Here is a 17,549-nt window from a genome sequence, read left to right on the forward strand (position 1 = left end):
TCATTTCGCCTGGACGACAATTTCAACCAATGATGTGCTTACTTTCTAATCTGTGGCTCTGCGATTGGTTGAGAAATGGGATTGTGAAGCGAATCCCCAATCAGAAGTAAGGTCGGGTTAGAGCGGGCTCAAACTGCGGGAATTTCAGGCCCCCGAATGACTGAACTGAACTTTCACAATTTCACAAACCCTGTCAGTATCAGTGCCGGACACCACCGTCTGGCTGCAAATAATTCACAAGTTGGACACTTTTCAGTAACCCATTCAATGGCTTGTGCCCGACCAGCCATCTAATTATTAAAATTAGAATCATGACATTATAACTGCACAATGAACAAATGTGTAGACGCGATGTGGCTTTACACCGAGAGGGGCAATGTTCTGTCTGAGGAAATAACTCTCTCCATAAACCTGGTGCAACCGAAACTCAAAGATTACAGAACACATCACATATCTGTTAATAATATTTCTGACCACAATCTATTATTGAGAACAATCTACCCCAGCTCCCGTTCCCAGGTCACTGCTCTCTCTGTGAGGTGGTGGGTGGCTCTTAAAAGAGCCTTTGTGTTGTGTTTGGTTGAAAGATTCGAGTTGTTCAGCCGCCGAATCCATAGAGAGTGCGGCCCTGCCATTTCAGAGCGTACACCACATCCATGGCAGTGACCATCTTGCCCTGATCACAGTCTCCAGGAAAACCTTCAGCACCCCGCGGGTCTCCTCGTAGATAAGACCCGAGATCCTTAACACCGCCACGGCGAGCCAGGCGGCGGATGGCTGGTTTGGTGATGCCCCGGATGTTGTCACGGAGCACTTTACGGTGGCGCTTGTCTCCGCCTTTGCCCAGTCCTTTGCCACCTTTACCTCGTCCAGTCATGATGATTCTTCAGTCAAACTTCTGCTGAATGAAAAAGGAACAGCTTCTGGCTGCTCTTATATACAGCCGACTCCGACCTGACTGAGAAAGCGCAGAATGAGAGAGGCAGGGAGGGGAGGAGACAGAGTGAGAGATTAAGCAGAGAGAGCGGGCAAGGAGGAGACAATTTCAAGAGTGACAGACAGAGCAGAGAACGGCCTCTGATCTTCCAGCTCCACCTCCAGCTTTCTGTAACCGCCAATTTCAAACCCTTTATCGACAGTAGAACCGAAAGACAGCGCTCCGCACAAACGCTTACAGACTTGGACTTCATATTCAAGGGTTTCCTGAACCCAGAATCTTTTAAATAAGGTCCTGTTACAATTAACAATCAGTAATATTCCCGCCTATATACAGTCCCTTCGATCACAAGTCGACCCGTCTCCTTCCATGTCAATCTCTGACCTTATTCCATCTCCCCACACTTCCCCACACAGACGGGTTCAGCAGTTTACAAACACCTTATTCCAGGTGATTTGGAGAATCTCATGTGTTTGGGTTCGAGTTGTGACGCGGGGTATCTCTGCCAGTGTCTCCGTCTCACAGAGACTCTCACCCTGAACCTGTGAACTGAAAATGACCCTGAACGGAGGCTGGAGCCGAGCACCCCCCCAGTTAGAGTGAGGTGGGCCCGGGACATCCCATTCTCTCTGTGTTTTATTGCAGACACTGGGGGAGGGTTGGGTGCAGCGAATGTCAGCGAGTCACCAGGGAGCCGGGGTTCATTTGAAATGATTTCAATCGGGAATCTGAGCGTGGCCCCGGGACATGGATCATTTGATTCCGTGACCAGCTCTTTTTGGAAAGACGTGGGTGGCTCTGAAAAGAGCCTTTGGGTTCAGATGTTTACAAGTTTTCATTTTTATTTTCTTTTGCTCACTGCTTTCTGAGACTTTGCTGATTTGGGCTTGGCCTTCGGTTTTTCCACCTTCTTGGCCGCCTTCACCATTCCGCCTGTGGCCTTCTTGGGGCTCTTGGGCTTCTTCACCGCCGCCTTCTTCCCAGCCGTCGCTTTCGCTGTCTTTTTTGACTTTGGTGCCTTCTTGGTGATCGTTTTCTTGGCTGCTGGTTTCTTGGCTGGAGATTTTTTGGCTGCTGGTTTCTTGGCTGGAGATTTCTTGGCTGCCGGTTTCTTCACCTTCTTTCCCTCTTTCCGCTGGGATTCCTTCATAGCGAGCCTGAAGGAACCCGAAGCACCTGTGCCCTTGGTCTGCTCCAGCGAACCGTTTCCCACTTTCCTCTTGATGCTTAACCTGATCTGGGGACTTAACTTCAGCACATCGATGCCGTTGGCAGTGTTATGTATTGTGTGTTCTCCTCCCACCTGTGGTGGCGCTGTCACAGCAGATAAATGGTTGGATGTTCTCTTGGTTAAGTTTAGCTCTCTTCGTTCGGAACTTTCCAGAACTTCCTTCCCTTCCTGAATAAAGCACTTCATGTTTGAATCTCTGAGTTCTGAGTCCTAAATTGTGTCGAGGTAGAAAGGTACCGACAAAAGTGCCGACGATGATTGGATGAATCTGCGTTGTGGGAACTTTCTTGTTTTCGACTACAAAACACTCGGAACAGAGATTGCAGCATCACATTAATGGTACGGCAGTGAGTAAACAGAAATTTTAATTTGAAACGTGAGATGGCTACTCTTTTAGGAAACATCGGTGATTTTGATGAAAATGTGGAGCAATGGAGCGCTTATACAGAACGTTTTGACTATTTTGTATTGGCGAATGCAGTGGCAAACGAAAAGGTCGTGCCTACCTTTTTGAGTGTAATGGGGCTGAAGACATTCAATTTACTTCGCAGCCTCGTGCATTCAGATAAGCCAGGAACTAAAACATATAAGGAAGTAATGGAAATTCTTGGAGCACATTTTTCACCAAAACCTCTGGTTATTGCTGAGAGTTTTAGATTTCACAAACGGAATCAAGTGGAGGGGGAATCAGTGATGATGTTTATTGCTGCTTTAAAAAGGTTGTCAGAACACTGCAAGTTCAAGGAGGTGCTGAAGGACACCATTAGAGACAGACTCGTGTGTGGTCTGCAAAATGCAGCCACACAGAAGCGCCTTCTTACTGAGGACAACCTTACTCTTGAAAAGGCCATTGAAGTTAGTGTCTCCATGGAGATGGCGGAAAAGGAGGCTCACCAGTTGAGTTCAACAGGGAGAGTTCACAAGGTGTCGTCTGAGCCTAAAGGTGCGTGGAATGGCACATGTTACCGTTGTGGGAAAACGGGCCATCACGCTAATGACTGCTGGTGTACGGAGCTGGAATGCCGAAATTGTGGCAAAAAGGGTCACATTGAACGCACCTGTAGAGGTAAAAAAAGAACAGTCAGATCTGGGAAGTATGAAAGCGAAATGTCTGTATTTGGACAAGAGAGGAAAAGGAGTGTTCATTCAGTGCAGTATGATGGAACAAGCAAAACAAAGGGGAGCAACACCTCTGAGGAGGAAGAGGTGCACATACTGACGGTTGCAGGTGGTTCAAATGGCTACTGGGTGCCACCACTGGTGGAGGGACAATCAGTGCGATGGAGGTGGACACAGGCACGGCTGTGTCCCTTGTTTCAGACACTGTCTACAACAAAATGCTAAAGCATCTTACCCTTCAGCCAACAAACATTGTGCTAAAGACGTATACCGTCGAACCTGTGGCCATGAGAGGCACCATTGAGGTGACAGTTAAATTGAATGGACAGACTGCGAAACTGCCACTATATGTGGTAAAGGGAAATTACCCATCGCTACTGGGACGTGCGTGGCTAGAGAAAATCACACTGGACTGGCCTGCAGTCTGCATGATGTCAAAAGGGGAGTCAGGTCTGACTGCAGTGTTAAACAAACATGCAGAACTCTTCAATGGGGAACTTGGGAGCATGAAAAAGATCAGCGTGAGACTGGTCATTAAACCTGACAGCAAGCCGAAGTTTCACAAAGCCCGACCTGTAGCCTATGCAATTAGGCCAAAAGTTGAGGCTAACTTGGAGGCCTTAGTCAAGAATGGAGTCCTGGAGCCTGTGAGCATGAGCAAATGGACCACACCCATTGTTCCTGTCCTGAAAAAGGATGGAACTGTTCGAATCTGCGGGGATTTGAAAGTGACTATTAACCCGGTGCTGTCTGCAGAACAGTACCCTCTTCCCCTCATTGATGATCTTTTTACGGGCCTGGCCGGTGGGCAAAAGTTCAGCAAAATAGACTTATGCCAGGCTTATCTACAAATGCATGTCGATGACAAATCAAAGGAGCTGCTGACAATTGTGACACACAAGGGGCTGTACAGGTACTGCCGCCTTCCGTTTTGAATTACGTCGGCCCCTGCTCTATTCCAAAGGGCAATGGATCAGATTTTGAGTGGACTGCCAGGAGTCCAGCGCTACCTGGACGACATCCTTGTCACTGGGACAAATGAGGAAGATCATCTTCTGAACTTGGATGCGACACTACAACAACTGAAAGAGTATGGACTCAGAGTTCGTAAGGACAAATGTGAATTCTTTCAGTCTTCAGTTGAGTACCTGGGGCATGTGATTGACGCTACTGGCCTGCATAAGGCGCCGTCAAAGGTCAAGGTGATCGTGGAGGCCCCAGCACCCCAGAATGTGAGCCAGTTACGTTCATTTCAGGGGCTAGTTAACTACTATGGGAAGTTTATTCCAGACTTGCAACATTGCTGAAGCCGTTACATCAGTTGCTATGTCAAGGCAAAGCATGGAAATGGACTGAACTGCGCAACGAAGCTTTCGCCCAAGCAAAGAAAGCATTGCTGAAATCGGACGTCCTGACACACTTTGACCCAAAGCTACCCGTGCAGCTAGCATGTGATGTTTCGCCATATGGTGTGGGAGCAGTCATATCCCACATCATGCCTTCTGGTGAAGAGAAACCTATCGCCTTCGCATCATGCACCTTGAACAAGGCCGAGAGTAACAATGCACAGATTGAGCGCGAGGCCTTGGGAATCGTTTTTGGAATTCAAAAATGTCATCAGTACCTGTTTGGGAGAAGGTTCACACTCCTGATGGACCACCATCCATTGACTTCAATCTTTGGGCCCCACACCGGAATTCCATCTCTTGCTGCAAGCAGGATGCAAAGGTTGGCTTTACTGTTGTCAGGACACACATACGACATCAAATATCGCAAATCAGACTTGCACGGCAACGCAGATGGTCTCTCGAGGCTACCCTTGCCTGTTACTCCCCGAGAGCCTCGTCAGATAGACATCTTCTACTTTAGACAAGTGGAGGGAGCACCTGTCACGACAGTTCAGGTGCGAAGGTACACCCGCAATGATCCAGTCCTGTCTGAGGTAATGGACGATGTCATTCGAGGGAGAGCTATAGGAGATTCTCCTAGTTTGAAACCTTACGTTTCAAAAAGAAATGAGCTCTCCGTCCAGGCAGGTTGTCTTCTTTGGGGACACCGTGTCATCATTCCGCCACCTCTGAGGGAACCTATACTGCAACAACTTCATACAGGCCACAGTGGGATGGTTCGGATGAAGGAAATGGCAAGAAGCTACTTCTGGTGGCCAGGTCTTGATGGAAATATTGAGGAGAAAGCCAAAACATGTTCCCCATGTCAAATGGTCCAGAATGTTCCACAGCTGGCAACCCTACACCCCTGGGATTAGCCTGTGGAAGTATGGAAGCGAGTATATGTGGACTTCGCCGGTCCTTTCGAAGAGAAGATGTTTATGGTGGTTGTGGACACTCATAGCAAGTGGCCGGAGGTCGCTGTGATGAGGTCTACCACGGCAGAGAAAACAATTGAGAAACTTGGTGAGATGTTCAGCCGTTATGGCTCACCGGAACAACTCATAAGTGACAACGGTCCACAATTTGTATCACAGGAGTTTGCAACCTTCCTGCATGTGAATGGTGTCCAACACATTAGGTCTGCACCCTATCATCCCTCTACTAACGGCCTGGCAGAATGGTTCATGCAAACTTTGAAGCATGCCTTGAAGGCATCGCAAGGTCAGGGCTCCATCCACCAACGTCTGAAAAGCTTCCTGTTGTCCTACAGGAAAGAGCCGCATGCCACAACCAAAACTTCCCTCACTTCGCTCATGATGAAGAGGCAGTTGCGGACAAGTTTTGACTTACTCAAACCTCCAAGGGCAGAACAGGTTGTCCATAGTCAACAACAAGCTCAAGTTGAAAAGAGAGAGAAAAGAGCCAAGGAGAGACGGTTTCGCCCTGGAGAGCACATCCTAGCTCGAAACTACAACACTGGACCGAAATGGGTTCCTGCTACAGCGTACATGCAGACAGGCCCTGTGTCTTACACGTTTGAGACTGCCGAGGACGTCGTCTGGAGAAGACACACAGATCAACTGTTGCTAGGAGCAGAGACAGCCACAGAGGCTCCAACGGCTGGTTGGCCTGAACTATTTATGGATGATACCGAAAACCAGCATCCTTTGCCACAGTGCTCTTCTCCAACAAAGGAAGTCATAGAGACTGTTCCACCTCAAATCAAAATCAAATCAAATCAAATCAACATTTATTGTCATTGTTAGTGCACAAGTGCAGTACAATGAAATGTAGGCTTGCGGCTCCTGAGAGTTTACATTTAGATTAAGACATTTAAACATTCAACATACATTTGGCTTGTAATACATTAACATAAACATAACCATAATAAAGTGCATTGGCGGATGTGCAGGCATTAGAGTTTATTTGTGGAATTTAGTAGGATGACAGCCCTGGGAAAGAAGCTGTTCCTAAATCTGGTCGTACGGGTACGAATGCATCTGTAGCTTCTCCCAGATGGCAGGAGGGTGAACAGACTGTGGCTGGGGTGGGTAGGGTCTTTGATGATGGACCGTGACCTCCGTAAACAGCGTTTCTGGTATATGTGCTCTATGGTCAGTAGCCGGGTGCCGGTAATGCATTGGGCAGTTTTGACTACCCGCTGCAGGGCTTTCCGGTCATAGTAGCTACAGCTGCCATACCATACTGTGATACAGTTCGTCAGGATGCTCTCTATTGTGCAGCGGTAAAAGTTAGAGAGGATCAGGGGTGACAGGTTACATCCCTTCAGCCTCCTTAGGAAATATAGGCGCTGCTGGTCCTTCTTCACCAGAGTGAAGAAACTCCTGACTTTTGACTGACACAGGCACCTTCTCCATCCAGGCCTGTGTCAATGCCTACTGCTCTGGAAGCCAGCGATGACCACCGGTATCCTGTCAGGGAGCGGCGGCCTCCAAGACACTTGGATCTGTAGGCTTAGTGACTTACCCACAAGCCTGGGGCAGAATAAACCCCAGGGTAAAGTCAGGGTTTGAGGCCGTCTACCTCTACCCTTGGTTAGTGAGTGCATTGAAAGTAACTTACCTGTTGAGGAATAATGTGGACCTTTCATTTAAGAGGGGAGGATTATGTTATGTATTGTGTGTTCTCCTCCCACCTGTGGTGGCGCTGTCACAGCAGATAAATGGTTGGGTGTTCTCTTGGTTAAGTTTAGCTCTCTTTGTTCGGAACTTTCCAGAACTTCCTTCCCTTCCTGAAAAAAGCACTTCATGTTTGAATCTCTGAATTCTGAGTCCTAAATTGTGTCTAGGTAGAAAGGTACCGACACAACAGGCAGCCATAGCCCTCTTTATCACAACCAGGGACATCCCCTTGTGATCACTGCCACTCACCACAACCTTGAGGATCTGCTCGCCCAACGTGGGACCGGCTGGCTTGGAGCGTGGAGCCGCCTTCTTCTTCTTCTTGCTGGGAGACCTGGTTTGAGCAGCGGCGGCAGGAGGAGCCGTTTCGGCGGCTGCAGTCTCAGTCACATCCGCGACTCTGCAGAAAATCTCTCTGACAGTCAGAGCTGGGTCAGAAATGAAATGAGAGGCGGCGGCACAGAGCAACATAAAGGCAGCGAGCGGACGGGGCAGAGACATCCTGCTGTCAGCTCCCGGCCCCTCCAGCCTCTCTGTGTTTCTCTCTCCTCATTAACTCTCCGATTCCAATTAAACTCGGGCACTCCAGATTCCTAGACTGGCCTCATTCTGTCTCGAAGACCGGGATGTTTGCTGTCGAGAATGTTTGATCAGAATTCAAGGCAGCAATTTCGATTTAAGCCATTTCATTGCGGCACTGATCACGCTCTCTCACCTGATCGCGGAAATGATCCCTGTTTTTTGACTGAAATTTGAAATCAACTAAAACTTCACGTTTAATTCCCACTTCAGGGCTGAGCAGGGGGGCAGGGCGATCCTATGACAGGGAACTCTTTGAATTTTACAGCAGAGGGTCTCTGCAATCCGGCGATGAGAGCGGACACACAAACACAGTGACATTAGTCTAACCCGCCCGACCCTTTAACACACTTTCGCTGACATAATGTTCACTCTGCTCATTCACAGCACAATCTGTTCCCTGATATACAGTTCCCGGGACAGGTTTTCCTCTCCGCTCGGCCTGTGCTGCCGATTCTCAGGGTGAGTTGGAGTTTCCCAGCTCAGTCAGTGTTAAACACTTTGAGGCCGGCGCTCCTCACAGTGTCTGTTCCCCAGATTCAGGGGCAGGAGCAAATCACAGCTCTGGCTGTGTTCACTCATATCTGGATTGAATGTATTATAATGTTAGCAGGCAGAAATATGATTGATTTATAGGAATATAGAAATGATGAGCTCACCGCCCCTCTAGCCTCTCTCTGTCTCTCTCCTCCGAAACTGTGTAACAGAAGAGAGCAACTGGTGTCCGATGCATTCCATTCTCAACACACAGGGACAGCAACCAGAGAGAGACAGAGTGACTGTATCAGTTTAAAGTTCGTACTCTGAGCCACGCACTCTCTGTTAGAGAGATTTAGGAGCAGGAACATGTCACAGTTTGTCTGTGTGGATCCTAGCCTGCTTTTAGATTATAGTATTAATCACAGAAATACTGAGACATTCTGTTCACCACACATGGCTTAAATTCGGTTTCAATAGACCAAAAACTGAGAGGTTCAGCATCGATCCAGATATAACAGGCAGGGCTGGGGGATACTGGGACTGGGGATTGATCCTGTACGCAAGGCACAGAGACAGACATAGAAATATAGAAGATAGGAGCAGGAGTAGGCCATTCGGCCCCTCGAGCCTGCTACGCCATTCAATGCGATCATGGCTGATCATCCAAAATTCAGTACCCGGTCGCTGCCTTCTCCCCATACCCCTTGATTCATTTAGCCTTAAGAAATATATCCAACTCCTTCTTGAATATATTTAATGATTTGGCCACTACTGCTTTCTGTGGTAGAGAATTCCACAGGTTCACCACTCGCTGGGTGAAGAAATTCCTCCTCATTTCTGTCCTAAATGACATACCCTTTATCCTTAGACTGTGACCCCTGGTCCTGGACTCCCCGACCATCGGGAACATCCTTCCTGCATCTAGTCTCCCCAGTCCTGTCAGAATTTTATAAGTTTCAATGAGATCCCCTCTCATTCTTCGAAACTCCAGTGAGTACAAGCCCAATCGACCCAATCTCTCCTCATACGTCATTCCTGCCATCCCAGGTATCAGTCTGGTGAATCTTCGCTGAACTCCTTCCATGGCAAGTACATCCTTCCTCAGATAAGGCGAACAAAACTGCACACAATACTCAAGATGTGGTCTCAACAAGGCCCTGTACAACTGCAGCAAGACATCCTTGTTCCTATACTCAAAGACTCTCGCAACGAAGGCCAACATACCATTTGCCTTCTTAACCGCCTGCTGCACCTGCATGCTTAACTTCAGCGACTGGTGCACAAGGACACCCAGGTCTCATTGCACTTCCCTTTCGCCCAATCTATTGCCATTCAGATAATATTCTGCCTTCCTGTTTTTGCCACCAAGGTGGATAACCTCACATTTATCCACGTTATATTGCATCTGCCATGCTTCTGCCCAATCACCCAACCTGTCCAAATCATCCTGGAGTTTCTCAGCATCCTCCTCACAGCACACAGGCCCACCTAGCTTTGTGTCATCTGCAAATTTGGAGATATTACATCTAGTTCCCTCGTCTAGATCATTAATATATATTGTGAATAGCTGGGTTCCAAGGACCGATCCCTGCGGTACCCACTAGTCACTGCCTGCCACTCGGAAAAAGACCCGTCTATTCCAACTCTTTGCTTTCTGCCTGCCAACCAGTTTTCTATCCAATCAATACCTTGCCCCCAATCCCATGTGCCTTAACTTTACATGCTAACCTCTTATGCGGGAACTTATCAAAAGCCTTCTGAAAGTCCAAATATACCACATCCACTGGTTCTCCCTTATCTATTTTACCAGTTACATCCTCAAAAAATTCCAGTAGATTAGTCAAGCACGATTTACCTTTTGTAAATCCAGGTTGACTTTGTCCAATCCTGTCACTGTTTTCCAAGTGCTCAGCTATTACATCCTTTATAATGGACTCTAGCATTTTCCCCACTACCAATGTCAGGCTTACCGGTCTGTAATTCCCTGTTTTCTCCCTACCACTATATTTGTATAGTGGGGTTTGTATAGTGGGGTAACATTAGCTACCCTCCAATCCATGGGTGCTGTTCCAGATTCCATCGAATGTTGGAAGATGATCAGCAATGCATCTACTATTTCTAGGGCCACTTCCTTAAGTACCCTAGGATGTAGATTATCAGGCCCTGTGGATTTATCGGCCTTCAGTCCCATCAATTTCCTTAACACCATTTCCTTACAAATACTGATTTCTTTCAGTTCCTCCCCTTCATCAGACCCTATGTTCCACGACATCCCATGGAGGTTATTTGTGTCCTGTAATGTATATACCTTTAACGGGGGAACTATTTTTTACAGCTCATGTATACTGCAGTACCGGCAGTGACCACACCTGTATATAGCACTGAGTAGTAATCTGTACAGATCAGATCCAGTGCGAGCCACGTTGAGTAAACACCTGTTGTACCATTCTCCTGCAGTCTGTGTCTTATTATACACAGACACAACATTGGCGACAAGGCAAGTTCGAACCTACCTGCAACTCTGCATCACCTCCCGGGGATTCGTTCCTGGTGATCAGTGGATTGGAGGTCAAGGCCAGAGACTCGGCCGTCGACCACGGGCAACCGCCCAGTCATCCAGCAGAGACTCGAGAATTGCGGGGGAGGCTGCCGAGAGCCAGGCTTGGCTTTCCAGTCGAGGTGGTCCAGCGAAACGGGCTGACAACAGGTAGTGCGCAGACCCTTCCCGGACAGCGGCGGGCTAGAGCCCGACCGAGCGGCACAGCAAAGCGCTGAGCAGTTTCGACGGGGGGGAGAGAGAGAGAGGGCAGAGTGCGCAGGGCGCAGCCGGTGCTCAGGGGCCGAGCAGCATCGAAGAGAGGGAGAGAGAGATGCACAGAAACCCGCGAGGCGCCACCATTGCCACGAGGACCGCCGAGAGCGGCATTGGCAGCAGCGCAGGAGAAGCGAGTGAAACCAACAGGGCGCCGCCATTGCCATGAGAACCGCCGGGAGTGGCGTTGGCAGCAGCGGGGGAGGAAGGAAAGCGCGGGAGACACCATTGTAAACCACACTCAAAATGCCGAAGAGTGGCAGTATCACCGTGTTTGACAATGAAGTCGAAGATTGGACTACATGTGTCGAATGAATAGAGGTATACGGCAAGGCAAATGAGGTGTCAGATGAAAAAAAGCGTCGGTATTGTTAAATTTAATGGGTGCAAAGACGTATGGTTTATTACAAAATCTGTTAACCTCAACGAAGCCAATGGAAAAGAGTTTTGAAGACATAGTAACGATACTACAGGAACATTTAAACCCCACACCGCTGTTGATAGCAGAAAGATTCTAGTTTCACAAACGGAACCAGCATAAGGATGAAAGCAATGCTGATTACTTAACAGAACTGCGCAAACTATCGAAACACTGCCAGTTTGGAGCGGGACTGGCAGATACCTTAAGGGACAAGTTTGTGTGTGGGCTTCAAAGTGAAGGAACCCAGAAATGGCTTTTATCTGAAAAGGACCTTACGCTGGAAAAGGCTTTCAGCATTGCAGTATCATATGAAGCAGCAGCACGGGGTGCTGAAGAGATACAACAGAGACCGCAAGAATATGGCACAAACGAAATGTCATATAAAACAGAGAAGTGCTATCGCTGCGGCAGAACAACACATGACCAGAATGATTGCTGGTTCAAAGACAAAGTGTGCAGACAGTGTGGAAAACTAGGACACATAGCACGAGTCTGCAGGTCGGGAAAGAAAACCAGCAATAAGAAACCTACCAAAGAAAAGTACAAGAAGGTACATAAGATGACGGAGAATAGCTCAGATGAACAAAAGAGTGATAACGACTCCGAAAGCAGGGAACTGAGTTGTCTGAAACTACATAATGTGATCACAACGGAGGATCACCGAACCATTTGGGTCACTCTCAAGATAGCAGGAGTCCAGGTAAAGATGGGATTGGACACAGGATCAGCCCTAACAGTCATAAACCGATGGGACTACGAGCGGCTATTCTCACACATACCCTTGAATTATTTTGAAGATGTACACGGGGCAAAAAGTCTACCCCAAAGGAAAAATAAGGGTGACCATTATATATAACGGTAAGGAAACACCAAAACTCGACCTGTATGTATTGCAAGATGGAGGACCACCATTACTGGGATGTGAATGGATCCAGAAAATACAACTGGATTGGCATTCCATACAGGCACTGACTGTGGCTGACAAAAAGGATGACGACGTCACAACTGGGCGACTGTCAAAGATCCTAACTGATGCGAAAGAAGTGTTCCAGCAAGGACTCGGAACACTAAAAGGCATGACAGCGATGATTAAAATTGAAGAAAACGCAAGCCGAAATTTTTTTAAGGCCAGACTTTATGCGATCTGCCCAACCGTCAAAGCAGAGCTGGAGAATCTGGAACGTTCAGGTGTACTGTCCAAGGTAGACTGGAGCGAGTGGGCTACACCCATCATCCCTGTGATGAAAAAGTCATTGAGCAGCATGCCTGGGGAACCAAGGAAGGTTCGCATCTGTGGGGACTTTAAGGTAACGGTGAACCCGGTCCTTCACACCGTACAATATCCACTTCCGCAGATTGAAGATATTTTCGCCTCGCTATCTGGAGGGAAACGCTTCACTTAGATTGATCTGGCCCAGGCGTATCTGCAAATGGAGGTAGAAGAAGCATCAAAAAAAAAACCTCACAATCAACACCCATAAAGGTCTCTACCAATACAACCGGCTGGTATTCGGGGTAGCATCGGCTCCGGCTATTTGGCAGAGGGCAATGGAACAAGTCCTGCAAGGGATCCCAGGGACCCAGTGTTATTTGGAGGACATCCTGGTTACGGGCGAAAATGACAGTGATCACCTTGCCAGCCTGGAGCAGGTGCTCACTAGATTGTAGGAATATGGGCTCCTTGCTAACCGCTCCAAATGCGACTTTTTTAGAAAACAGATCTTGTATTGTGGCCACGATATCGATAAAGAGGGGTTACATAAGTCCCCAGAGAAGATTGAGGCAGTAGTCAAGGCTCCAGCACCGGAAAATGTGTCACAACTGAGGTCGTTCCTCGGGCTGGTAAACTACTACCATAAGTTCTTACCAAATTTGTCTACAATACTACACCCACTGAACACCCTACTGCAAACTGGGGTTCCATGGAAGTGGAGTGACGAATGTAGATGAGCTTTCCAGAAGAGCAAAATACTAATCACATCGAAAGAGGTATTGGCCCATTACAACTTGGCATTACCAATTCGGTTGACATGTGATGCATCACCCTATGGCATTGGAGCGGTGCTGTCGCACAAATTCTCGGACGGCTCAGAGAGGCCAATAGCCTTTGTGGCACGATCACTAACCTCAGCCGAGCGTAACTACGCCCAGATTGACAGGGAGGCCCTCAGCCTAGTGTGGGGAGTGAAAAAGTTCAATCACTATCTGGACGGGCAGAAATTCACCTTGCTGACTGATCACCAGCCTCTTGTCTCCATTTTTAATCCAAAGAAGGGCGTTCTGGTTGATTCGCTATCAATTCTAATAAAAGGCTGGGCAGAGTTCAGAACGACAGGCTTTTATTAACTACTGAATTGCACTTCAGACAGATCAGGACTATGCCTCTAGTGGACGACCGAATGCCAGGAGCTGCCATGCGGCCGCTCTTATACTCGGTAGCCCAGGGGCGGAGTCAGCTGAGGCATAGTCAGGCACAACAGTGAAACAAGAGTGAACGACAACAACAACAACAACAACAGTGAACACAGTGAACTACAGTGGTTTACCACATTCACCCCTCGTTTAAAATTAAGTCCGGCGGGGTGAAGTGTATCAAAAGTTCGAGTAAGCGAGTCTGTCGGGCGGCCTCGTTTGCCGTCGAGATCTTCGTGGCAACGGTTGCGATGGTACAGCTTCCCACGACGCGTCTTGAGCGGGGTCCAGCACCGGCGTATCGTCCCCTTTGGTGTTGGGTGGGCGAGTGGACTCCGGCTGGTCCTGGGGGCGCGGCATGCCGTCTACTGGGGTGGAATGGACAGGGGTGAGAATTGGGTCTACTGAATTTTGGGCCGTGTCGGAGGGGGTCGTGGTGGGGGGCAATGGTGGCGGGTCAGTGGACCCCGAGGGTGCCAGATCTCTAATGGAGACTGTATCCTCCCGCCCGTCCGGGTATGCCACGTAGGCGTACTGGGGGTTGGCATGGAGGAGGTGAACCTTCTCTACCAGGGGAGCCGTTTTGTGGGACCTTACATGCTTCCTCAGCAGGACGGGCCCTGGGGACGTCAGCCAGTGTGGTAGTGAGTTACCGGATGTGGACCTCCGGGGAAAAACAAACATTCGCTCATGGGGGGTTACGTTGGTGGCTGTACACAGCAGTGACCGGATGGAGTGGAGCGCATCGGGTAGGACATCCTGCCAACGGGAGGTCGGAAGGCCCCTAGATTTTAAGGCTAGGAGGGCCGCCTTCCAGACCGTCGCGTTCTCTCTTTCAACCTGTCCATTCCCCCGGGGGTTGTAGCTGGTGGTCCGGCTTGAGGCAATACCTCTCATGAGCAGGTACTGACAGAGTTCGTCGCTCATGAAGGAAGAGCCCAGGTCACTATGAATATAGCTGGGAAAACCGAACAGAGCAAAGAGGTTGTGCAGGCATTTAATGACCGTAGCGGTGGTCATGTCCGGGCAGGGGATGGCAAAAGGGAAACGGGAGTACTCATCAACTATGTTGAGGAAGTACACATTGCGGTCAGAGGAGGGGAGGGGCCCTTTAAAGTCGATACTCAGGCGCTCAAAAGGGCGGGTGGCCTTGATCAGGTTTGCTCTGTCAGGCCTATAGAAGCGCGGCTTGCACTCTGCACAGACTGGGCAGCTCCTGGTCATGGTCCTGACCTCCTCGATGGAGTAAGGCAGGTTGCGGCCCTTAATGAAATGGAAGAACCTGGTGACCCCCGGGTGGCAGAGGTCGTTGTGGAGGCCCCGTAGTCTATCGATCTGCGCGGTGGCGCATGTGCCTCGCGATAGAGCGTCTGAGGGTTCGTTGAGTTTCCCTGGCCGGTACAAGATGTCGTAATTGTAGGTGGAAAGTTCGATTCTCCACCTCAAAATCTTGTCATTTTTGATTTTACCCCTCTGCTTGTTGTTGAACATGAAAGCAACTGAACGCTGGTCAGTAAGCAGGGTAAATCGTTTTCCAGCCAGGTAGTGCCGCCAGTGGCGCACCGCCTCCACAATGGCCTGGGCCTCTTTTTCCACAGAGGAGTGTCTGAGTTCGGAGCCCTGGAGGGTTTGTGAAAAGAAGGCCACGGGTCTTCCCGTCTGGTTAAGGGTAGCGGCCAGGGCAAAGTCGGATGCATCACTCTCCACCTGGAAGGGGATGGACTCGTCTACCGAGTGCATGGTGGCCTTGGCAATGTCATCTTTTATACGGTGAAAGGCTAAGCGGGCCTCCGCCGTCAGGGGGAAGGAAGTGGACTTGATAAGTGGACGGGCTTTGTCCGCATAATGAGGGACCCACTGGGCGTAATAGGAAAAGAAGCCCAGGCACCTTTTGAGGGCCTTGAGACAGTGGGGCAGGGGAAGTTCCATCAACGGGCGCATCCGGTCAGGGTCAGGACTGATGACTCCGTGTTTCACCACGCAACCAAGGATAGCGAGGCGGGCTGTGCGGAATATGCACTTTTCCTTGTTGTACGTGAGGTTTAGGAGTTGGGCCGTGCGGAGGAACTTATCAAGATTGGCGTCATGGTCCTGCAGGTCATGGCCGCAGATGGTCACGTTGTCCAGGTAGGGAAACGTGGCCTGTAACGCATTCTCGTCGACCATCCGGTCCATCTCCCTCTGGAAGACGGAGACACCATTGGTGACGCCAAAAGGAACCCTGAGGAAGTGAAAAAGGCGGCCGTTTGCCTCGAAAGCTGTGTACTGGCGGTCCTCAGGGCGGATAGGGATTTGGTGGTATGCTGCCTTGAGATCAATGGTCGAGAAAACGCGGTATTGCGCTATCTTATTAACCATGTCGGCTATGCGGGGGAGGGGGTATGCGTCCAACTGGGTGTACTTGTTGATAGTCTGGCTGTAGTCGATGACTAGGCGCTGCTTGTTGCCAGTCTTAACGACTACCACCTGGGCTCGCCAGGGGCTGGTACTATCCTCAATAATCCCCTCTTTCAGGAGCCGCGTCACCTCAGATCTTATGAAGGATCTGTCCCCGGTGCTGTATCGCCTGCTCTTTGTGGCGATAGGCTTGCAGTCGCGGGTGAGGTTGGCGAACAGCGGGGGGGGGGTGATTTTGAGGGTGGAGAGACTACAGGTGGGGCGCGGCGGGCAATTTAAAAACTGCTGGTTGCAGACAGTGAGCGGGGGAAGAGGTCCACCGTATGTCAAGGTGACACTCTTAAAGTGACAATGAAAGTCCAACCCCAGTAGAACGGCAGCGCAGAGATGTGGCAGGACGAATAGCTTTACATTTTTATATACGGAGCCCTTCACCGAGAGGGTCACTACGCAGTAGCCACCGACGTCTGCTGAGTGGGATTTCGAGGCCATGGAGATCCGATGGCGCGTTGGCCGGACCGAGAGGGAATAGCGCCGTACTGTATCAGGGTGTATGAAGCTCTCCGTGCTCCCGGAATCAAAAAGGCAAGTTGTGGCGCGGCCATTTACCTGGATGTCCATCGTGGACCTGGCTAGCTGGTGGGGTCTGGATTGATCCAGCGTGATGGAGGCCGCTGTGGAGTCGGTAGCGTCGCTGTAGAACCCCGGTGAGGCGGCGGTGGGTGAGTCGGGGGCCCGTTGGCAGAATGGCGGACAAGATGGCGGCGTCGGAGAGGAAGGACAAAATGGCGGCGCCCATGACGATCCCGATCCCCACGAGGCTGGAGGGAGGCAAGATGGCCGCTCAAACGAATCGCACGCGGCGCTGCTGGAGGTAGGGGTCTTCTGACTTCTGCAGACGCCAGCGTAGTGTCCCTTCTTACCGCAGGCAGAGCAGACCGCATTTTTCGCCGGGCAGCGCGCCCTGGGGTGTTTGGTTTGGCGACAGAAATAACATTTCTGGTTCGGGCGGGACATCGCTGCAGCAGTTGAGGCCAGGGCCCGTGGCGGCGCCGAGTCCCAAGGTGGCGGCGGCTGCGGCATCCATGAGGCGGCCGCGCGGTCCGGGGAGTAGGCCTCCATGTTCCG

At 49.9% G+C, this 17,549-nt stretch overlaps 1 pseudogene; it reads right to left on the reverse strand.

Moving 5' to 3' along the window:
* Window positions 1-1,778: 1,778 nt before the first annotated feature.
* On the reverse strand, window positions 1,779-11,352 carry LOC147098367 (histone H1.5-like; annotated as a pseudogene).
* Between the last annotated feature and the right edge of the window lie 6,197 nt (window positions 11,353-17,549).

Source organism: Somniosus microcephalus, chromosome 29 (genome assembly GCF_052327205.1).
Source record: "Somniosus microcephalus isolate GS21.2 chromosome 29, FLI_Smic_1.0, whole genome shotgun sequence".
Lineage (NCBI taxonomy): Eukaryota > Metazoa > Chordata > Chondrichthyes > Squaliformes > Somniosidae > Somniosus > Somniosus microcephalus.